Raw genomic sequence first — 25,044 nt, 5'->3', positions numbered from 1 at the left:
GGGGGAGATCCGTTGCTTTCGGTTTAACCGGAGGTTTACCATCCTTGCCGTTTTTCCCGTTCTTAGACATAGCAGATCTAAGTATCATCCAATTGTCAGAGAATTCAGTTTAATTCAAAGTATTGTAAAAATTGATGCCTTAATGGTTAATTAAAGTATAGCTGACCATAGAGAAAAAAAAACTCAGAGGTAATGGAGCGAGTCAAGAACGCGACTTCACTCCATGAGCGCTACCGGAAGTCTCTAGATGTATTCTTCTGTCAGTAACTATTAGAAACTAATACAGTTTTATAGCACTGCAGTAGTATTGGTTCTAATTTGTTCTGTACTTAATTTAAATACATAATTTGTTACCTGCAAAACGGTAGCTTGTCTTTTTTATACCTTTTTAACTATTTCCATGAAAATTCGATTAATTGAGGCAGCGCTTAATAGGCCAAAATGTACTGATCCCAATGTGTCTCAAGTAAACAGAATCCACTGTATGGTGAAATTAACCTCTGGATGTTGTATAGAATTCTTATGCAAATCATTTATTTTACATTCAGAAAATTCAATGTCCATCAAATTGGAAGAATAATTACAAACGTAAAGACAAACTTAAACAAGAATAATAACTCTAGAGTACCTTAGTATTTCATGTAATTCTGACTGATAACCTCAAATTAATTGCACAGTGGCTTGATATCAGCTTGCTCAATTGCAGCTAATGGACTAAGTGTGATTATTTAACTTTATTGATAATTTGCTGTCCAACCAGTCCCGGTATTTTGAGGAGAGCATGAGTGAGTTAGCAAAAAAGATGGCCTGTAATGAGGGGAAAATATGAGGTTACTCACTTTAATAAGATTTCCAGAGAATAAAGTAAGTGGTGCAGGACTGTTAAATGTTGGTACTGTGAAAGGAAGTATGGTATCAGCATGCAGGAGTGGCAAGTAATTCAGGAAGCAAATGAAATGTTAGTCTTCAATGCAAGGAATGGAAAATAATTCTAAGGAGGTGTTCCTGCAACTGAACGAGGTTTTAGTGGGAACAAAGCTGAGCAAAAGTTGGGAGTTCTGGGGTTAATTAAAGAACAATGTACTTTGGAAGTAACGTGGAAGTAACTCTACTTTATTCACTGGAATGATTCCAGGGACGAAAGGATTGCCACCAGGAAAGATTGACCAGATTTGGCCTATAATTAGCAGAGTTTAGAAGAATGTAGTATTCACTACTGTTGCTGAAGAAAATGACACCATATTTTAACTTCATTCTCCTTCAGATTGCTTTTCATCACAGCTGTGATACATTGTAGTCATTTTCATAGAAGGTAACATGATGGAAGGGGGAGGGGAAAATAAATAGCATGTACAAGTAAGGAAAGAGAAGCATTTATTGGATGGTCACAAATCCAAAACTTTGATTTTCTCTTTCCACAGTTGCTGACTGACCAGCTAAATTCTTCTGTATTTTCCATTTTAATTTGTTGGATATTCACAAAATTGGACGTGCTACTAATATCCCAACATAATCAAGAGCATTGGATGGTTGCTAAATTCACAATAGTGACATAACAGCATGAATTTCATATACATGTCTGTGTATGTTTTTGCTCCTGATATTTCATTTTATATGAATCATATGTATCCATAATTTTCTAGCTAAGAGTCTCAGTGCCAGTAGTGATATTATAGCTATTTTTCTCTTGTGATACCTCAGATAAATATTATGTGGAGATTTGTGACGAATATGATTGTGAGAGTAAGCGTTTGGCATTGACTATAAGGGCCGAGGATGGCCTGTTTCCATGCTGTAATTGTTATATGGTTATATATGGTCATTAATAAGCAACTGTTCCTGCAGCACAACAAAATTATATATGGATTTACCAGTCTCTGGTGGTAAGCAATCTGCAAATGAATCAATATCAAATTTCCAGAACTTCTGATTATTGATTACCGCAATAGAAAGTGAAGAATTAGCACTCATTCATTTTTATATTGTTTGTACTCCTGTTACACTAAACTTCAATGAGAAACTTTAAATTCAAATGCAAAGAGAATATGTCACCACATCATTGTTCACAGCTATTAGACATTGATGAAACTCTAATAATTAGCATCAGACAGGTTTCTAATTTAATCATGTGAAATACAATTCTTGAACAAGGTATGTTTGCTGTACAAACAATCTCATCATTGTTATTGACTGTTCTATAGTTAATATAAAAATAATCAGATTTCATTAATTCAATGTGTTTTTTTAACTAGCCTTATTTCTAGCGGTGATGAGACAGCCTACAGAGGAGAGGTTAACACCCTGACACAGTACTGCCAAGATAATAACCTCTCCCTCAATGTCCAAAAAACAAAGCAACTGATTGTAGATCACAAGAGGATCGGAGACAGGCTCGCCCCAATCAACATCAAAGGGACTGCAGCTGAGAGGGTGAGTAGTTTCAAGTTCATCGGTATACACATCACCGAAGATCTCATCTAGACTGTACACACCGGCTGTGTGGCAAAAAGAGCACAACATTGTCTCTTCCACTTCAGGCAACCGAAGAAGTTTGGCACGAACCCCCAGATCCTCAAGACCTTCTACAGGGGCACCATTGAGAGCATCCTGACTGGCTGTATCACCACCTGGAACAGGAACTGCACCAACCTTGATTGCGGGGCACTGCAGAGAGTGGTACAGACAGCCCAATGCATCTGTGGATGTGAACTTCCCTCCACTGAGGACATTTACAGTAGCAGGTGCATAAAGAAGGCATGGAAGATCACTGGGGACACCAGTCACCCCAACCATAAACTGTTTCAGCTGCTTCCATCTAGGAAACAGTACCACAGCATTAAAGCCAGGACCAACAGGCTATGGGACAGCGTCTTTCTAAAAACTACTAGACTTAGAAATTCACATGTCTGCACATTGCGACAGAGTCATAACATAAAGATTTTTACTCCTTTACGTTGTGGGAAGCAAGATTAAAACAAATTCAATTCAATTCATTCTTTATCAAAATACTTGAAGCTTTTGATAAAGAAGCAATTTTTCTCATTTGAACAAACCACAAACCCTGACCAAAGCCTATTTCTTCAGCAAATGATTAACTGCAGACCTTCAAGAGTTAAAGTGACATCACAAGATGTACAAATGTAATATTCAGTTTAAACATTGCATATGCTTAACTAGATTTATAAATATTGGAAAAAATAGTTACAGAAAACAAAATCCAGCAAAATCTTTATCAGTTTCTATAAGCCATAAATCTCTAATCAACAATAGGTCTACATCAGATACAATTTCACCAGCTGTCCCCTCAGCCTTTGATCATTTGGACCAGGCTGCCATTTATTGCATACAGCTTAGCATTCAACAGTATCAAGCCCTCAGTACTCATCAACAAGCTCCAAACCTTGGCCCTCTGTAACCTGCTCAGCAATTGGATCCCTGACTTCATCACATGGTCTGTACACAACAGTGCCTCTTTCACCTCAGACAGTCTGGTATGGGCCCCCAGATCCTAAGAACTTTCTACAAGGGGCACAATTGAGAGCATCCAGATTGGCTGCATTACTGCCTGGTATGGGAACTGTACCTCCCTTAATCACAGGACTCTGCAGCAAGTGGTGCGGTCAGCCCAGTGCATCTGTAGTTGTGAACTTCCCATGATTCAGGACATTTACAAGGACAGGTATTTAAAAAGGGCCCGTAAGATCATTGAGGACCCACGTCATCCCAACCACAATCTATTCCAGCTGCTACCATCTGGGAAGCGGTACCGCAGCATAAAAGCCAGGACCAACAGGCTTCTTCCACCAGGTCATCAGACTGATGAACTCATGATGATTTGAGTGTACTCTATATTACATCGACTGTTCTATTTATTATAAATTAAATTATTATAAATTACTATGACTGCACATGGCACATTTAGATGGCGACGTAACATAAAGATTTTTACTCCTCATGTCTATGAAGATATAAGAAATTAAGTCAATTCAATTCAATTCATTGGGGCACCTCAGTCTATGCAGATCAGTAATAAACTCTCCTCCCTGCTGACAATCAACATTGGTGCAATTCGAGAATGTGTGCTTAGCCCACTATCCTATGCTCTACACCCACAATTATGTGGCTACGCACAGCTGAAACACCATCTATAAATTTGCCAATGGCACAACTAAAAAGAATTTCAGGATGTATATGTATACACTTCCCTGACATTAAATGTACCTACTGAACCTACTGTTAGCAAAATTTCAGATGGTGATGGGGAGGCATACAGGAGTGAGAAAGATCAGCTGGTTGAATGGTGTCACAAAAACAACTTTGCACTCATCATCAGTAAGACCAAGGAGTTGACTGTGTACTTCAGGAAGGAGAAGTCAAGGGAACACAAACCAGTCCTCATTGAGGGATCAGCAGTGGAAGAAGTGACCAATCTCAAGTTCCTGGTGTCAACATTTCTGAAGATTTATCTTGGGCCTAATAGATTGATGCAATTACACGGAAACCATGACAGTGGCTACATGTCATTAAGAGTTTGAGGAAACTCGGTGCAACACCAAAGACACTTGCAAATATCTACAGATATAACGTGGAGAGCATTCTATCTGGTTGCATTACCACCTGTTATAGAGGGAACACTGCACAGGATTGGAAAAAGCTGCAGAAAGTTGCAAGCTCAGCCAGCTCCATTATGGGCACTAGCCTCCCCAGCAATGAGGACATCTTCAAAAGGCAATGCCTCTAAAAGGTGGCATCCATTATTAAGGAAACCCATCACCCAGGACATGCCCCCTTCTCATTGCTACCATAAAGGGAGGTACAGGATCTGAAAGTCACACACTCAGTGTATAAGGAACAGCTTCTAGCCACTGCTATTAGATTATTGAATGGACCCATGTAAACTACCTCACTGTTTTTTTTCTTTTTTTTGCTCTATTTTGCACTACTTGCTAAATTTCTTCTTGCAATTTAGTTTTTTTTTTATTTTGTACTGCAATATATTGCTGCTGCAAAACAATATATTTCATGCCATATGCCACTGATATTAACCAGATCCATATAATGCGTACATTCAAGTATAATACTTTCAGCCCTCTAAGCTGTCATGGCAACAACCTTGCCCTCAATGTCAACAAAAGCTGGTAATTGACTTCAAAAAGGGGTGCTGGTGGTGCACAAGCTGCTGTCTACATCAGCGTTGCTGAGGTTGAGAGATTTGAGACCAGGTTCTGATTCAACAATTCATAGCATTACTGAGAAAAGGTTAACCTTTTTTGTTTTAATAATCAGACTTTGCTCCTCAGTGAGTTCTGCAGATTTAAAGCATTAAAATTATAAGATAAGCAGGAAGTATCCATGAATCACAGTTAGGCCACATTTGTATTTTGCTTAACAAAGAACATAGAGTAGTACAGCACGGTACAGGCCCTTCGGCCCACAATGTTGTGCCGACCCTCAAACCCTGCCTCCCATATAAGCCCCCACCTTAAATTCCTCCATATACCTGTCTAGTAGTCGCTTAAACTTCACTAGTGTATCTGACTCAGGCAGTGCATTCCACGCACCAACCACTCTCTGACTAAAAAACCTTCCTCTAATATCCCCCTTGAACTTCCCACCCCTTACCTTAAAGCCATGTCCTCTTGTATTGAGCAGTGGTGCCCTGGGGAAGAGGCACTGGCTATCCACTCTATCTATTCCTCTTATTATCATGTACACCTCTATCATGTCTCCTCTCATCCTCCTTCTCTCCAAGGAGTAAAGCCCTAGCTCCCTTAATCTCTGATCATATTGCATACTCTCTAAACCAGGCAGCATCCTGGTAAATCTCCTCTGTATCCTTTCCAATGCTTCCACATCCTTCCTATAGTGAGGCGACCAGAACTGGACACAGTTCTCCAAGTGTGGCCTAACCAGAGTTTTATAGGGCTGCATCATTACATCGCGACTCTTAAACTCTATCCCTCAACTTATGAAAGCTAACACCCCATAAGCTTTCTTAACTACCCTATCCACCTGTGAGGCAACTTTCAGGGATCTGTGGACATGTACCCCCAGCTCCTCCACACTACCAAGTGTCCTGCCATTTACTTTGTACTCTGCCTTGGAGTTTGTCCTTCCAAAGTGTACCACCTCACACTTCTCCGGGTTGAACTCCATCTGCCACTTCTCAGCCCACTTCTGCATCCTATCAATGTCTCTCTGCAATCTTTGACAATCCTCTACACTATCTACACCACCACCAATCTTTGTGTCATCTACGAACTTGCCAACCCACCCTTCTACCCCCACATCCAGGTCGTTAATAAAAATCACGAAAAGTAGAGGTCCCAGAACAGATCCTTGTGGGACACCACTAGTCACAATCCTCCAATCTGAATGTACTCCCTCCACCACCACGCTCTGCCTTCTGCAGGCAAGCCAATTCTGAATCCACCTGGCCAAACTTCCCTGGATCCTATGCCTTCTGACTTTCTGAATAAGCCTACCGTGTGGAACCTTGTCAAATGCCTTACTAAAATCCATATAGATCACATCCACTGCACTACCCTCATCTATATGCCTGGTCACCTCCTCAAAGAACTTTATCAGGCTTGTTAGACACGATCTGCCCTTCACAAAGCCATGCTGACTGTCCCTGATCAGCCCATGATTTTCTAAATGCCCAGAGATCCTATCTCTAAGAATCTTTTCCAACAACTTTCCTACCACAGATCTATACTGGTCTATAATTACCCGGACTATCCCTACTACCTTTTTTGAACAAGGGGATAACATTCACCTCCCTCCAATCCACCGGTACCATTCCCGTGGACAATGAGGACATAAAGATCCTAGCCAGAGGCTCAGCAATTTCTTCCCTCACCTCGTGGAGCAGCCTGGGAAATATTCCGTCAGGCCCCGGGGACTTATCCATCCTAATGTATTTTAACAACTCCAACACAAATTAAAATTAACAAATCAGATTAAATTCATTTCAGATATTGTAGTGTTCAAACGCGACTCAAAATATTCCTGTTGAGCCCAGAAATAAAAACGTAAAATGCTGGGGGTCAGATTGTCCTGCCTTCTTGCCACAACCATTGACACCCTGACCAATCAAGAACTTAGCGACCTCTGCTTTAAATATACTTAATGACTTGGCCTTCACAGCTATCCAAAGCAATAAATTCCACATATTCACTACCCTCTAACTAAAGAAATTCCTCCCTATCTGTGTTCTAAATGGGCATCTCTCTATTCTGTGCCAACTAGCCCTAAACTGCCCCACTATAAGACATATCCTCTCCAAATCTACTCTATCTATGCCTTTCAATATTTGATAGATTTCAATGAGATCCCCTCTCATTCTTCTAAACTGTAGAAATACAGGCCCAGAGCCATCAAACGCTCCTCAGTATTAACCCTTCCATTCCTGTGATCATTCTTGTGAACCTCCTCTGGTCCCCCTCAAATGCCAGCACATCTTTTCTTAGATAAGGGGCACAAAGCTGCTCACCATATTCCAAGTGTGGTCTGACCAATGCCTTATTAAGCCTCAACATTACACCTTACTTTAATATTCTAGTCCTCAGAAATGAATGCTAACATTGAATTTGCCTTCCTTAACACTGATTTGACCTGCAAGTTAACCTTTAGGGAATCCTGCTCAAGGACTCACAAGTCCCTTTGTATCTCTAATTTTTGAATTTTCTTCCCATTTAGAAAAACAGTCTATGCCTTTATTCCTTCTACCAAAGTGCATTGACAAATCCATTGTCTATAAACACTGTCCAGATTAATTTTACATCAAGATGAAAAGTATTGTATGTCTTGATCCTCATTAGATCATTCAAATGTTCCACTTATAGTCTGTTTCTGGATTTACATTTGATTGAATTCATAACACTGAATCCATGTTCGCAGTCAGCACTTGAAGTTTGAAGTATTTCAATGAAGTCATCAAGAATATACAGTTCTTTAAATTCTTCGCTTCTAAGCCTGCAGTTCAACATATCAGTGAACATCTTAATTGAACCAGTCTTAACTTTCTCAGAACAACAAATTTGAAATCACAGCATTGCTTTCGTCAGAGAATTCCAGCTGCATAGCAACAAAGGCTATGTGCACGGGATTATTTCAGTTACTGCGTGGCCAGCACCCGCACAGCTTAGAGGGAACAGCTTTTATGCAGACTTCCTGCTTGCTCAACACAACCTGCCCCTACCAATCTTTATATCATTTATAAACTTGGTCACAATGCCTTCAATTCTGCCATTCAAATCATCGAGGTATAACATGAGAAGAAGCGGTCCCAACACTGACCTCTTGGAACATCACTAGACACCAGTAGCAAACCAGAAAACACCCTCTTTATTCCCACTCTTTGCTTCCTGCCAATTACCCAACCTTCTATCCATGCTAGTATTTTTCCTTCGAATACCGTGGCCTCTTACCTTGCTTAGCAGCCTCATGTGCAGCATCTTGTCAAAGGCCTTCTGAAAATCCAAATGAACATCCACTGAAACTCCTTTATCTATCCTGCTTCTAAAGAATTCGAACAGATTTGTCAGGCAAGACTGACCCTTAAGAAAACCATGCTGACTTCTGCTTATTTTATCATGTGCCTCCAAGTACACCAAAACTTCATCCTTAATAATAAATTCCAGTTTCTTCTCAACCATTGAAGTCAAGCTAACTGGCCTATAATTTATTTTCTTCTGCCTCCTTCCCTTCTTACAGGAGTGGAGTGGCATTTGCAGTTTTCCAGTCCTCCAGAACCATTCCAGAACCTAGTGATTGTTGCAGCACTGGAGAGGCAACTGGATGACGTTAGGTTAATCCGGGAGAACGAGAATTTTCTGGACAGGACCTACAGTGAGGTCGTTACACCCAGGATACAGGAAGAGAGTAGGAGGACGACGATGAGCAAGGAAAGGATGCTTGAAGTACAGGAGACCCCGGAAGATGTGCCTCTCATAAACAGGTTCTCCCTCTTGGAAGCTGTCGGGACAGAAAACAGTGCCAGTCTGAGAGGCTGACGGGTCTGCGAGTCAACAATTGGCGCTGAGGCAAACCCGAGGAGACAGACATTAGGCAGAGCCGTGGTAGTAGGGGACTCCATAGTGAGAGGTACAGAAAGGGGTTTCTGCGGCAACAGGCAGAATTTAAGGATGGTGTGTTGCCTCCCTGGTGCCAGGATCCAGGACGTCATGGACCGATTGCAGGGAATCCTCAAGGGTGAAGGAGAACATCCAGAAGTGGTGGTGCATGTCGGCACAAATGATGTGGGGAAGAAGAGGAAAGACATTCTACAGCGTGACTTCAGAGAACTTGGAAGAAGGCTGAAAAGCAGGACTTCCAGGGTGGTTGTCTCCGGTTTGCTTCCGGTTCCCCATGCTGGAGTGGTCAAGAACAGGGAGATAATGGATCTGAATGTGTCGCTGAGGAACTGGTGTAGGAATCAAGGATTTACATTCTTGGACCACCGGGGTATGTTTCGGGGTAAGGATGAATTGTACAAAAGGGACGGTTGCACCTTAATAAGCGGGGCACCAGCATTCTGGCGGCCAGGTTTGCCTCTGCAACACGGGTGTGTTTAAACTAAATTGTGGGGGGGGAGGGGACGAACTGGAAACGTAAGGATGGAGATAAAGGGAAAGTGAGAATAAGAAAAGTTAAGAATGACAGCAGAATCAACAGAGCAGAAAGCTCAAGAAGGGATCGTACAGTATGGCCGAGTGATATAGTAACTGATATGGGAGGTCAGGGGAGTAATGAATTAAAAGTATTGTATATGAGTGCACGAAGTATAAGAAATAAAGTGGATGAGCTTGAGGCACAGTTAGAAATTGGTAAGTATGATGTTGTGGGAATAACAGAGACATGGCTTCAAGTGGATAGGGCCTGGGAAATGAATATTCAAGGATACAAGTCCTATCGAAAGGACAGACTGATGGGCAGAGGGGGTGGGGTGGCTCTGTTGGTGAGGAATGATATTCAGTCCCTTGCGAGGGGGGACATAGAATCAGGAGACGTAGAGTCAGTATGGATAGAACTGAGAAATTCTAAGGGTAGAATGACCCTTAAAGGGAGTTAACTACAGGCCCCCAAACAGTAGTCTGGATGTAGGGTATAAGTTGAATCAACAGTTAAAATTGGCATGTCGCAAAGGTAATGCTACAGTTGTTATAGGGGACTTCAACATGCAGGTAGACTGGAGGAATCAGGTTGGTGCTGGATCCCAAGAAAGGGAGTTTGTGGAGTCCCTCCGAGATGGATTCTTAGAACAGCTTGTACTGGAGCCTACCAGAGAGAACGCAATTCTAGATTTAGTGTTGTGCAATGAACCAGATTTGATCAGGGACTTTGAGGTAAAGGAGCCATTAGGAGGTAGTGACCATAATATGATAAGTTTTAAACTACAATTTGAGAGGGAGAAGGGAAACTCGGAAGTGTCAGTATTACAGTTGAACAAAGGGAACTATGGTGCTATGAGGGAGGAGCTGGCCAAAGTTTCACGGAACAATACCCTAGCAGGGATGACAGTGGAACAGCAATGGCAAGTGTTTCTGGGAATAATGTGGAAGGTGCAGGATCAGTTCATTCCAAAGAGGAAGAAAGATCCTAAGGGGAGTAAGGGGAGGCCGTGGCTGACAAGGGAAGTAATGGACAGCATAAAAATAAAAGAGAAGTATAACATAGCAAAGACGAGTGGGAAGCCGGAGGATTGGGAAACTTTTAAAGAGCAACAGAAGGTAACTAAAAAGGAAATACGCAGAGAAAAAATGAGGTACGAAGGTAAACTAGCCAAGAATATAAAGGAGGATAGTAAAATCTTCTTTAGGTATGTGAAAAGGAAAAAAAATAGTTAAGACCAAAATTGGGCCCTTGAAGACAGAAGCGGGTGAATTTATTATGGGGAACAAGGAAATGGCAAACGAGTTGAACAGGAACTTTGGATCTGTCTTCACTAGGGAAGACACAAACAATCTCCCAGACGTAATAGTGGCCAAAAGACCTAGGGTAATGGATGAATTGAAGGAAATTTATATTAGGCAGGAAATGGTGTTGGACAGGCTGTTGGGTCTGAAGGCTGATAAGTCCCTGGGACCTGATGGTCTGCATCCCAGGCTACTTAAGGAGGTGGCTTTAGAAATCGTGGATGCATTGGTAATCATTTTCCAATGTTCTATAGATTCAGGATCAGTTCCTGTGGATTGGAGGGTGGCTAATGTTATCCCTCTCTTCAAGAAGGGAGGAAGAGAGAAAACAGGGAATTATAGACCGGTTAGCCTGACATCGGTGGTGGGAAAGATGCTGGAGTCAATTATAAAAGATGAAATTATGACACATCTGGATAGTAGTAACAGGATTGGTCCGAGTCAGAATGGATTTACGAAGGGGAAATCGTGCTTGACTAATCTTCTGGAATTTTTTGAGGATGTAACTATGAAAATGGACAAGGGAGAGCCAGTGGATGTGGTGTACCTGGACTTTCAGAAAGCCTTTGATAAAGTCCCACATAGGAGATTAGTGGGCAAAATTAGGGCACATGGTATTGGGGGCAGAGTACTGACATAGATTCAAAATTGGCTGGCTGACAGAAAACAAAGAGTAGCGATTAACGGGTTCCTTTCGGAATGGCAGGCGGTGACCAGTGGGGTACCGCAGAGTTCAGTGCTGGGATCGCAGCTGTTTACAATACATATTAATGATTTAGATGAGGGAATTAAAAGTAACATTCGCAAGTTTGCTGATGACACAAAGCTGGGAGGCAGTGTGAAATGTGAGGAGGATGTTATGAGAACGCAGTGTGACCTGGACAGGCTGGGTGAGTGGGCAGATGCATGGCAGATGCAGTTTAATGTGGATAAATGTGAGGTTATCCACTTTGGTGGTAAGAACGGGAAGGCAAATTATATTATCTAAATGGAGTCAAGTTAGGAAAAGGGGAAGCAAAATGAGATCTAGGTGTTCTTGTACATCAGTCACTGAAAGCAAGCATGCAAGTACAGCAGGCTGTGAAGAAAGCTAATGGCATGCTGGCCTTCATAACAAGGGAAATGTGTATAAGAGCAAAGAGGTCCTTCTGCAGCTGTACAGGGCCCTGGTGAGACCACACCTGGAGTACTGTGTGCAGTTTTGGTCTCCAAATTTGAGGAAGGACATTCTTGCTATTGAGGGAGTGCAGCGTAGGTTCACAAGGTTAATTCTCGGGATGGCGGGACTGTCATATGTCGAAAGATTGGAGCGACTGGGCTTGTATACTCTGGAATTTAGAAGGCTGAGAGAGGATCTTATTGAAACATATAAGATTATTAAGGGATCAGACACGCTGGAGGCAGGAAGCATGTTCCCGCTGATGGGTGAGTCCAGAACCAGAGGCCATAGTTTAAGAATTAGGGGTAGGCCATTTAGAACTGACTTTAGCTTCTCCCTCTCAAACTGCAGGTTGAATTCTATCACAGTATGATCACCGCCTCCTAAGGGTTCCTTTATCTTAAGCTCCCTAACAAAATCCAGTATATAACACAATACCAAATCCAGAATTAGCTTTCTCCTAATCGGATCAACCACAATCAGTTTTAAAAAGCCATCTCATAGGCATTCTACAAATTCCTTCTCCTGGGATCCAACACCAACCTGATTTTCCCAATCTACCTACATATTGAAATCTCCCATTATTTTCGTAACATTGCCCTTAGTACATGCCTTTTCTATCTCCCGTTGTAATTTATAGCCCACATATTGACTACTGTTTTGAGGCCTGTATATAACACCCATCATGGTTTTTTTTAACCTAGAAGTTTCTTTACACTATCCACAAGGATTCTGCATCTTCCAATCCTATGTCACCTCTTATAAGCATTTGATTTCATTTATTACCAACGGAGCTATCCACCCTCTGCCAAACTGCCTTTTCTTTCAATATAATTTATGTTAAGCTGTATGTTAAGCTCCCAACTATGATCTTCTTTTAACAATGACTCAGTGATGTCCATGTCATACCTGCCAATCTCTAACTGAGATCTACTTTATTCCGTAAACTGTGTACATTCAAGTACAACATTTTCAGTCCCGTACTGATCACCCTTTACAATTTTTCTCCCATGTTAGAATTCAACTTATCTTTTCTCACAGTCTCCCTATACACTGCACGTACTTGTATACCAAATGCCGTATTCTCAGCCCTATCACTCCAGTTCCCATCCCCCTGAAAAATTAGTTTAAACTCTCCCCAACAGTTCTCACAAACCTACCTGCAAGGATATTGGTCTGCCTCGGGCTCAAGTATTACCCGTCCCTTTTATTAAAAAAAAACAGATCATACCATCCCCAGAAGAAATCCCAATGATCCAGAAATCTGAAACCCTGTCCCCTTCACCAGTTCCTCAACCATGCTTTCATTCTTACTCTCACTCGTGCGTGGCCTAGGCAGCATTCCAGAGATTACTACCCTTTAGGTCTGCTTTTCAGATTTCTACCTAACTCCCTATATTCTCTCTTCTGGACCTCCTCGCTTTTCCTACCTATTCATTGGTACCAACATGTACCATGACTTATGGCTGTTCACTCTCCCTCTTCAGAATGCTGTGGACCCAATCTGAGAAATCACTGACCCTGGCACCTAAAAGTAACAAACCATCCAGCTGTCTCTTTCGTGTCCACAGAATCTCCTGTATGCTCCTCCAACTGTGGAATCCCCTATCATTATTGCACTCCACTTCTCCCCTCTTTCCTTCCAAAACAGACAATGCCAGAGACCCGATCGCTGTGACTTCCCCCTGCTAAAGCATAGCCCCCATAACAGCATTCAAACTTACTACTGATGGGAATGGTCACAGGGATACCCTGTACTGACTAACTATTCCATTTCCCTCTCCTGACAGTCACCCAGGTACCTGCCTCCATCAACTCAAAGATAACTACCTCCCTGTAGTTAATCATAGCTGAGGAATGATGTTGTGACCTGTCAAATTGATATCTTTCCACAACACACTACCTTTTAAGGTGAAAACAAATAAAATGGAATCTTTGTTCATAATAATTCACTATCATTTGAAATCAAGACACTATTTCTTGATATGAATGCATAAACTCATTTTGTTTGGGAACTTTTGTCTTTGTGGTTTATTTTGGAATTGGCAGAAATATTGGAATAAATAGTACTTGAGCTGGGTTAATAATAAGCTCTATATCTCATAAATAACATAGTCTTCCATTTTCTGACAGTATTATTCAATGTGACGCAAATCACACTGAGGTTCTACTCCTGGAGCAATGTTCTATCCTGTAGCACACAAAAGCCAATTTCAGACATCCCACCCCGCAAAAACTCATTTCAGGGAGGTAGCACCATCAATTTGCGGGAGACTTCCGGGAGAGGTGGGATGACTGCAATAGAGTAGCTCCTTAGCAGCTGGCCAGCTAGTTTAAATAACGTTAGCTATGCTAATGAACAAATGACACCTGTTAAACTCACCTCAACATGTCTTTTACGGTCTTAACCCACCATGGGCAATAGAAAAGTCACTGTTGCAAACAGTGCAGCAAGCAACACAGTCACTATTTTTGACCCCTATTAGGCAGGGGTACACTTCAGTGTAGTCTGGGGTGACGTACGTTTTATATTTTTTTTGGAACATTCTGCCACTCTGACTTTTTTTGGAACTCTCTCGCTCTCTCTCTCTATCGCACGCGCGCGCTCTCTCTCGCTTGCTTTCTTGCTCTTGCTCTCTCTCTCTCTCTCTCTTTCTCTCACTCTCTCGCGCTTGCTTTCTCGTTCTCACTCTCTCTCGCGCTTGCTTTCTCGCTCTCTCGTTTGCTCTCTCACGCTCGTTCTCAAAAAATCAATTTCCGGGACATTGTATATAATTTGCGGGCATCAGGGAGCCACTATTAATTTGCAGGAGACTCCCGGACCTTCCGGGAGAGGTGGGATGTCTGCAATTTCTGTTCATATACCCACTCAAGCACACCCTTTATTACTCTTCAGAAACTATTTTGGACAACTGTAAAAGAGATGCAAATACATCCATTTTCATATCTCTGCACTCCTGTCTTCACTCAATGTCAGATTGCAGATTTATTCCATTAAATATAAACCAACCAATTATTCAATCAATAATTCTTCAATGCAATTTCATCTATGAAAAAAAATAACAAATTCTCTCTCCAATTCTTTTCATCCAGCTCACCAAAACATTTCTTCCTCTATTGTTAATCATTAAGTCTTTCACATATACACACACAAAGCCCCTCTCCATACTTCCAAGACTGAAGGATGCTTGTACCTGAATACCCTCATTCTATCTGACAAGGCATTTTTCAGCAATGAATGTTGGAAAAAGAATTATTTTTTCCTTTCCGTCTAGGAGACCAGAGTCCAACTGAGTAAATAAAATTCTATACAGTAAATTCCAAGTTTGTATGACCATGTAACTCAGTGATACTTGTTACATGCTCAAGGAGATCTGCTTTTGTTGTGAGAATGCTGTAATGGTCTTTTGGAGGTCACCTGATGTGATTTTCCCACTGATGTGAGGTCACGTGATGACATGTGCTTCGTGACTATATAAGGGTCGATTCAGGTGATGCAGTGGGTTTTTGAGTTTGTAGATTTCCAGGTAGAACGTGCTGTGCCTCCGTTTCTGTTGAGTGTTTGTTTTTGTGACGCAGTTTCATTTTTAAAACGGAAGGTGCGTTCTCTTACAAGATATTGTATTTGAACTGGAAATTTGTGGCTGGAAGTGCCAATTTACTCAATTCCGACAGTTTTGAAGGGAGAGTGAAGAATTCATCGAAGTGAAGGATCGAGAGAAGTCGGCATCGTTTGGCAGTTTTATAAAGGACCGACCTTATTGAGTCTTCGTTGAAGAGAACCTGCATTGAGATAACTCTTGTAAAAACGCAATGAGTTCATGCACAAAGGCTCTCTCTCTCTAAAAGGAATTTAAGGTCAGTCGATTTAAACTGTTTATTTTCGGCATCGGGAATCCTGTGGACAGAACCGGCAGTAAAGGTGCGTCGGTGAAGAAATCGTTCTCCAGAGAAGTCTCTTCCAATTGAATGTGTAAAACTGTTGGACTTTCGAAGTTATCACTTTAAGAACTGTATCTGACTGTATCGCTTTAAGAACTGTTTTTGTATTTAACGCTTTAAGAACCAGAGCCAAGTGGAGTTGATGAACGGCTGCGTACCTGATTAACCTCCGGTTAAAGTTTTCCTTTGTTTTTTTTTCCTTTATCGCTTATATGTGTTTAATAAATGTTTGGTTGTTTTCATAAAATCTGTCTCGATTAATATTCATTGCTGCCGGTTACGTAACATACTGGAAGAACTTAATCACTTGAATAAATATTTGAATAGCATTTAAAGGTGCTTTTACCAAATAAAGAATTCGCTTCATTGTTCTTTAATAATGCTTTCAGATCAATCCATTGTCAAGGTGGAGGCCATGAAATAAAGGGAAACAAATTAAAACCTGCAAGTGAAGTTTAATTAGTATACCCATCTTGCAACTGACAAATGAAATGGCTCAATCATAAATCTGCTACAAGAAGATTAATTTGTTCCAGTGAGGATTTCAAGATCTGTAATCACCTTGATGCTCAAAATATGGAATACATCAATGCTGCATTACCCATTTTTGATAATTTTGCACTGCAGATGCTTGTCACCATTTTTTATTCTCAATTCATATTCACAGGATGCAGCCATTCATTGGCAACACCAATTATTTAGTGCCTATCCCTATGAGGCAAGTCATTACATTCTCTTGCAGATCATTCATCAACTTGTAAAGCATCATCCATGTGCACGACGTCCATTTTTTATTATATGAATTGCAACTCTCAACATCCTCATTTTTCCATTATGAAAAGAAAATTTAATCCACTCATCATCTCCATTCATACATAGTTATTGGCTTTTAACAAGACAAAATGTTTTTTTAAACTTGGATAGAGGGATGGTAATCAGGCCACTGAAAGCTGAAATAGAACTCAAAACAAATTTTTCTTCTTTTTAAACCATTCTGTCGTTGATTTACTCATCTTTCAGATCATTATCTTATTTCATCATCCAACTTCTACTAAGCTTCAGGTGACAGACTGCTACCCTGACGTTCTCCTGTAGAACGTCTTAATACAATTCTGAATTCATTATTCCCTCAATGATTGCAAGCTGTCTCGGCCCTGAGGCAGCAAAGCAGCCCCAAACCATGATGTTCCTTCCACCACGCTTCATAGCTGTTATGAGGTTTTGGTGTTGATGTGCAGGGCCCTTTTTCCTCCAAACATAGCAGTGTGCATTTCTGCCAAAAAGTTCAATTTTTATCTCATCTGTCCACAAATTATTGTCCCAGAAGCATTTTGGAACATCCAGGTAGTCTTTTGCAAACTTGAGACGTGCTGCTTTTTTTTTTTGGAGAGCAGTAGTTTCCTCTATGGTGCCCTTCCATGAACACCGTTCTTGTTCAGTGTTTTTCTTATAGTGGACACACGAACAGAGACTTTAGCAAGTTCTAGAGATGTCTGCAGGTTTTGTTGCTGTTACTTTTGGGTTCTTTTTCACTTCCTTCAGCATTGCACATTATGCTCTTGGTGTGATATTTGCAGGATGCCCACTCCAAGGGACAGCAGCAACAGTACGGAATTTCCTCCATTTGTAGACAATTTATCTTACTGTGGACTAATGAACACTCAGGTCTTCAGAAATTTTCCTGTAGCCTTGTCCAACAATGCATCTCTACAATTCTTCCAAGGTCCTCTGAAACTTGTTTTGATCGACACATGGCGCACAGAAACAGATCTTTCTTGAGAAGAGCAGAGTCTATCATTAACCTGACTTTGTGTGTCTTTTCTATAGGGCAGGGTACCTTGACAACCCACACCTCCAATCTTATCTCATTGATAGGAACACCTGACTCCAAATAACCTTTGTAGAAGGCACTACCCCAGAGGTTCACATACTTTTTTGAACCTAGACTGTGATGTTTAAATGGTGTACTCAGTAATGACGAGAAGTACAATTGTTTGTGTGCTATTAATTTAGGCAGATTGTGCTTGTCTATTATTGTGACTTAGATGAAGGTCGGATCACATTTTATGAGTAATTAATGGAGAAAACCAGGTAATTGCAAAGGGTTTATAAACTTTCTCATGCAATTGTACATCCCCAAATCAAGACAGTATACAGGTACCATTCCACCTGCTTACCTTTTTATTACAGAAAGTTCAAGTTTCAGAAGAACTGTAAGAGTAATCTAAACAAGCAGTGTAGCATATTTTGCACGAAATCAAGAATGGATTTGTTCTAGATGGTGTGAAGCCTCATGACTGTTGTTGGAAATGTAGATGTCGAGACCAAACAGAAACTACTCTTATCACATTTCTGACGTGACTCAAATTGATGAAAATCTTTGTACATCAGAAGATGAATCACTCACTGCATGCGGGACACCCTCCTCTGGCCTTTTCTTGTAACTGTTGTGTACATGTTGTTACATTAGTTAACTTTCTGCTCAGGAATTAACCAAAGACAATGGTAGTGACAGTTTCAGCAATTATAATGGCAACGAATGTCACAAAGTTAGATGGTTGAAATTACTTGCTGAAGACGGCCATTTGCATGTTGCAAATCTTGAGTGTCATTTGATGGCCTATGCTTGAACCTATCTAGGTCTCAATCTCTTCTGGAGCATGGAATTCAGCATTGCACACATTGCACTTCTGACCTTAGTGTGGAATATAGATCATTGATGAAACAGCTAAAGATGTTTAAGCCAAGGACACTGCTTGAGGAAATCCTGCATTAACAAGATCATAAAGATACAACATGGAAACAAGCCCTTCAGCATTAAGCCCTTGCTAAAGATCAACCATGCATTTGTACTAATCCTCCACTAACCTATTTTATTCCCTCCAAATGGCCATCTACTCCTCACAGGCCAGATTCTATTACTCATCTACACTAGGGGCAATTTACAATGGCCAATGAACCTAACAACCTACATGTCTTTGGGGTGTGGGAGGAAACCAGAGCAAATGGGGGAAACCCATGTGGCCACTGGGAGAATATCTAAATTTCACACAGATAGCACCAAAGGTCAGGATCACGGAGTTCGGATAATTGCACAACCCCCTTCCTTTATGCAGGGAACAACTTTACATGAGATTAGTTTACTCTTTTGTTTACATAATTGTTTCACCAGAGCTCTCTGATACAACACGTGATACATGCTGCCTTACTGTCAAGAGCTGTCACGCCCCTTACCCTATTGCTGAAATTTGCCTTTTTAATCCATACTCAAACAAAAACTACAATGTCTGAATATCAGTGGCCATGGTGAAACTTAGAGAATATCAGCAAGCAAATTAACATGCAAATTATGTTTGAAGGTACTGTCAACAATACTTTCCATCATGTTTTGATAACTGAGAATAGAATTAACACCTCCCACTGGCTGCTGCAGCTTTTACCATCTTATGTGCATGAGAATTTGAAGATAGTTCATCAGAACCTAGCATCTTGGCCATCTAAGAAGTGAAATTTCCATCGTATTCCCCCCCCCACCCCCCGGCAAACATTCCTGATTCAGTTTTTGATGTTGGCCTAAACAACATACTCATTATTTACAAGACATGTGTATTAATGGCAAGGCCATCTTCAATTACTTATTCATGAATGGTAATTGAAAACCATACATTGCAAATGCTAAAAATCTGAAATAGAAACAGAAAATTTTGGGAATTGTCAGCAAGTTAGGCAACAAATGTGGAAAAACTGAACAGTTCGGAAAGAACTAGAAAAAGTTTTTTTTAAACTAGTATGATTTAGGCTGCAGAGTAGGGAAAGGGGTACAAAGCACACGGGAATACCGGTGATTGGATGAAGATCAAGAGAGATTAATTAACACAGATGGTGTTGATGTCAATTGAAAGAAGACAGTGAAGGTATGTGAATCATAGCTTGTCTTAAGAAACTGCAAATGGAAAGTAGAAAAAAAAATTAAAATGCCAGAAGCTATTGTGTGAAATCTAAAATAAAAGAAAATATTAGAAATACTCAAAAGCTTGGCCACATCTATGGAGAGTGGAAAACTAAATTAACGTTACAATTTGATGACATTTCATCAACATCAGTTGAGACAAAAAATCTGAATAGACAGGCTATCTGAATTTGTTTAAGTGTGGTGTCCTAAGAACTGTAACCAGCCCAGACACATTATGATGTAGTTCCTTAAATGATTTTGGGTTTCACTGAAAGAATTGTAAGAGGCTAAAGATAGATATACCAGAGCACAATACGAAATTAAAATGACAAGTAATCAGGAGTTCAAAGTCACCCTTACAGACTGAATGGAGTTCTTCAGCAAAACAAATACTCACTTTGCATTTCAGCAACACAGCTGTATCATCCTGTAGGCTACAACTAACCTAAACATGGTGAACGGCTCCAATATTCAACTTACTGACTTGAACTACATCAACATTTAAATAATTTATGCATATTACAAACAGGAAGAGTCCTAGTCCTAACTGGACAGCACTAGTAAATGGCATCCAATCACCAAATCAATGCTCTATCATCACTGTTGGCCTGCTGAGTTCCTCCAGTATTTTGTGTGTGTTGCTCGGATTTCCAGCATCTGCCGATTCGCCCTTGTTTGTGATTTCTCTGTCATCACTGTCTACGAAGCTAATTTTGTACCTAATTTATCAACTTGCCTCAGATCCTCTGAGCAAACCACATCTACTGCATGGCCCTCATCAATACACTTTGTTACCTCTTCAAAAAATTTGATCAGATTGGTCAGATAGGATCTGCCCTTTACCTTAATCCTGTCTACCAGAAATATTTCACAACCCCTTTTTGCCTTCCTAAATTTTCTTTTAGAGCATCGCTCTATTGTTTATACCCTTAACAGATCTCTCCCACTATCCCTGCCATATGCTTCATTTTTATGTGTTCCTCAGCTGAAAGTGAAAGAACTGAGCGAAGAGGAATGAAAGAAGGAATCAAAAATTTGCGAAGGAACAGTCCTACTGAAATGTTGAAAGGAAAGGGAAAAATATCTCCGGTTGTGACATCTCATTGAAAGTGGCAAAAGTTACAGGGGATGATCGATCAAATGTGGAGACTGATAGGGTAGAAGATGGGGACAAGTGGATGAGAGCAAAAATATGGAAAGTACAGCAGACACAATTTAGAGCCCTGTTGTCTATGGTAGAGAGGAAACTACATTTAATGAAAAAGGAATTCATTTCAGAAGCACTGAATTAAAAAGTATAAACATCAGAACAAATAAGACACTGAGAGAAAAGAATGGGGGGGTCCTTGAAGGTGGGAGGAAATGTATCTCCTACGTTCCATTCTGTGGGCAACTGAGTTTGTAATGTGGTTTCACTACTTCTTAGCCACTCTCCTGGACTACTGCAGTTAAATGTTATTGAGTGAGGAGTTGTAGAATTTAGAAACAAGAGAGACCACAGATAACTGGAAATCTTGAGCAACACACCCAAACTTCTGGAGAAACTCAGGTCAGGCAGCGTCTACGGACAGAAATGTTTTGGGCCAAGACCCTTCATCAGGACTGGAATGGAAGAGAGCAAAAGTCACAATAAAGAGGGAGGGGAGGAGCACAAGTCTAGGTATGAGGAGGTAGGTAATTAGATTGGGAGACCGGTTCATCAAGCACCTTTACACCATTTGATACAGCAGTCAGGATCTCTCAGCAGCCACCCATTTTAATTTCATTCCTACTTCCACACTGACAAGTCTGCCCACAGTCTTCCCTAATGCCATATATTGAAGGAGTTAACACCTCATCCTCCATCTTGGTAGTCTCTGACCTGACATCTATTTCTCTAACTTCTGGCAATCACTCTCCTCTGTTTTCCTTTCTCCCGTCTTTGTTTTCCCTGATACCTGTGGCCTCCTTACCCTGTGCCCTCATGACCTGCTCATCACCTTCTTCTGGTGCCCCACCAACTTCCCTTTCTTCCATAGTCTACTGCCCTCTTTTCTCTTCTTCAGCCCTTTTCCTCTTCCATCTATTACCTCCTAGCTTCTCACATCATTCCCTTTCATCCTCGCTTCCCCCACCCCCTCACCTGCACTCACCTTACGTGCCAGCTTGTGTTCACCCCGCTGCCTTTATACTCTGGCTTCTGCCTGCTTCCTATCCAGTTCTGAGAAAGGACCCGGGCCCAAAACATCAACTGTCCATTTCCCTCTATAAGTGCCACCTGACCTGCTGCATCTCCAGCATTTAGTGTCTGTTATAGGAAGTTGGAAGAGCAGCAGTGTGTTATTGTCTGGATTGCATAAAATTAGGAGGAAATTTCACACATGATGTTCTATTGTATCTGTTGCTCTTGCTTTTACTGTCCTGGAAAGCAATCCTTTTCACATCTCTTTCTCATCTCTGCACTTAAAGTTTTAAACCAGAAATATACAATATAGTAAAGGAACTTGTCCCTCCTTTTATTGGTTCTTCTAATTTACAAATTATTCCTGTCTATACTTTCAGAACTCCATATTGTTGTTGCTACTCCAGGATCTGCAGAGTCTGATAAAATTCTACCCAACATCCCCTGTTTTGTGTCCCGAGGTTCCCCATTCCTTGCCTTCTTCCTTTCTCATTGTTCTGTAAAACTCAATTTCCTATTTCCCCTACTGGCCCAACATGAAACTCTCTTGATTTCAAAAGTCCACCCCAATTTCAATATCTCCATCTTAAATGCAAAGATCACCCCATCAATGTTCCTGAATGACTACACATCTTTTCGTAAATATTCCTCTAGCCAAGATAGCAGTGATCATTTCATACCACAGAGCAGGAAACTTACGATGTGGCAGGAAATTAGAAAACATGACTGTGAAACAAATGACAAAAGCAATGTTCTAAAGACATGTCCCCATTTCCAAAAGTACCAGTTATTCCATATGTTTCTAGTATGTGTTTAATGGAAGACTTTTAAAATCCATTTGACATCTGACAAAAATCACTGTTGGATTTTTAAAATTCTTCATTTTACTAAGTCATCTTTTCTCATTGTTGTGACATCCCACCCAGATGTTCAATATTCACATATATAAGAGACTTGAAAATTGGAAGCTGTAGCATTGTAATTTGGAAATACCCCCAGGTTTAAGTGGCAGTTTGTATTTATTATAATGAAAATTAAATAAAATAAATTAAATAAATTAAACTATATTTTACAGTTGTTTTATTGGTGGATATCATATGTCCTTTTCTTCAGAAAAAGTATTGTATTTATCCTCCTTTTTAGAGTACTGTATAGGAAATCAAAAATATTTGATTCTCCTACAGAATGAGAAACAACCACAAAATCTCAAAATAATCCCTTATCTGCTGTTAGTACTCCTCACCTAGAATTACGCACTTCTACTGATTTGCATGCTTTGCCTTTTTTCAGAAAGGAAGTTTCTGTTATACCAAAAACTAACAAACACTGAATTAACTTTAACATTAAATTCTGCTGAGCATTTCCGAATTTACTTAGATCTGCCTAGTTATCAATTGGCATGTTCAAAGACTCAAAAGGTTCAATTTATTGTCTAAGTATGTTTGTACAATACAACGCTGATATTCATGTTCTCCAGATAGCCACGAAATACAGAAAAGGCACAGTTGTTGAAAGAAAAGACATCAACTTACCCCCCACAAAAAGGAAAAAGAAACAAAGCTCGCAAACCACAAAACCCCCAACCCCTCCCTCACACAAAAAAAGCTAACAGATCACCCACAAGGAAAACGGTAGCTGGAAGACCAAATCCCAAACCACCCCCCCAACCCCTCCCTCACACAAAAACCAACAGATTCCTCGTCCAAAAGACAGCAACCAAACATCAAAAGCCCCAAACCTCCAACCCCCTCCCTAGCAAAAAAAGTGAGAACATCAGACCCCCAAATCTCTTCCCTGCAAAAAGTTACAGTGCCAACAGCACCAAACCCCCAACCCCCTCTCCCACACACAAAAATCAACAGATCATGCACACAGAAAAAACAACCAGAACATCAGACCCCAAATCCCCAACCCCTCCCTCACAAAAAAACCAACACATCACCAACCTGGAACCCCAACCCACCAAACAGAAACAAGAAAGAAAACACAGAAAACTACAGGAGAGCAAATAAACTGCAGTCCAAAAAATCACATAAATCTCAAAATCTCAGAAACTATCCTCCCGCCAGAACCAGGGAGGGCGGCCGTTCAAACTCAGTCCGTCTGCGAAGAGCAACTGCAGTGCTGCTGTCTCGTGGCTCTGCTGACCTGTGACCTTCTGACCACTGACGGCCCATTGCCCCCAAGGAGAGCGACCGTTGACCTCCTCCGCAGTTTTAGGCAGTTAAGCATTTTTTGGATTGGTTAACACTTTTTAAAGAAGTTTTTTAAAACTGTCTTTCGATTTTTGAGCAACATACATCAAAGTTGCTGGTGAACGCAGCAGGCCAAGCAGCATCTATAGGAAGAGGCGCAGTCAACGTTTCAGGCCGAGACCCTTCGTCAGGACCCTTCGATTTTTGATACCTTTATGGTTTGTGACTATTGTAATTCCTAGGTATAATTCTCAGTAGAACTTAACTATGCCAACTTGAAAGTCATAATGCATTCTCTGATACATTGATCCGAACTGACATTGCACTTTGAGCTCTGCGAGTGCTTCTGCTTGGAAGGAAATTAATTAGTCATAACTCTGATCCTCATACTCATCACTGGCCTCAGGACTATAGTTGTGGATGCTTAGCAGGGTTAGGATTGACTGCAGTTGTGAAGCCAGCACTGCTGAGTAAGTTCCCAACACAGATTATGCCGGTTTATATAAAAGAGCAAATATTTGACTGAGCTAACTAACAGTTACTGACTTCAAGGCTCTAACTCAGTGCAATACTTTGTTTTCTTAGGAAAGAGCGCAAAACTGGTGTAAAGGTGAGAATATGATTTGTGATTAACAAAAGAACAAGCTCTGAACATTTATACACATTAGAATGCAAAAATGTCCCCCTCTCTGAACCCATACTGTTGCCTCACTGTC

The 25,044-nt window shown here is 40.8% G+C and overlaps 1 protein-coding gene across 5 annotated transcripts in view; it reads right to left on the bottom strand.

Moving 5' to 3' along the window:
- The window catches only part of jmjd1cb (jumonji domain containing 1Cb), a 200,990-nt gene that overhangs the window by 137,321 nt on the left and 38,625 nt on the right, over positions 1-25,044 (bottom strand). The window lies entirely within an intron of this gene.

This window comes from Mobula hypostoma, chromosome 19 (genome assembly GCF_963921235.1).
Source record: "Mobula hypostoma chromosome 19, sMobHyp1.1, whole genome shotgun sequence".
Taxonomy (NCBI): domain Eukaryota; kingdom Metazoa; phylum Chordata; class Chondrichthyes; order Myliobatiformes; family Myliobatidae; genus Mobula; species Mobula hypostoma.
Note: the sequence above shows the minus strand (reverse complement) of the source record. Positions and strands in the feature narration are given on the sequence as shown.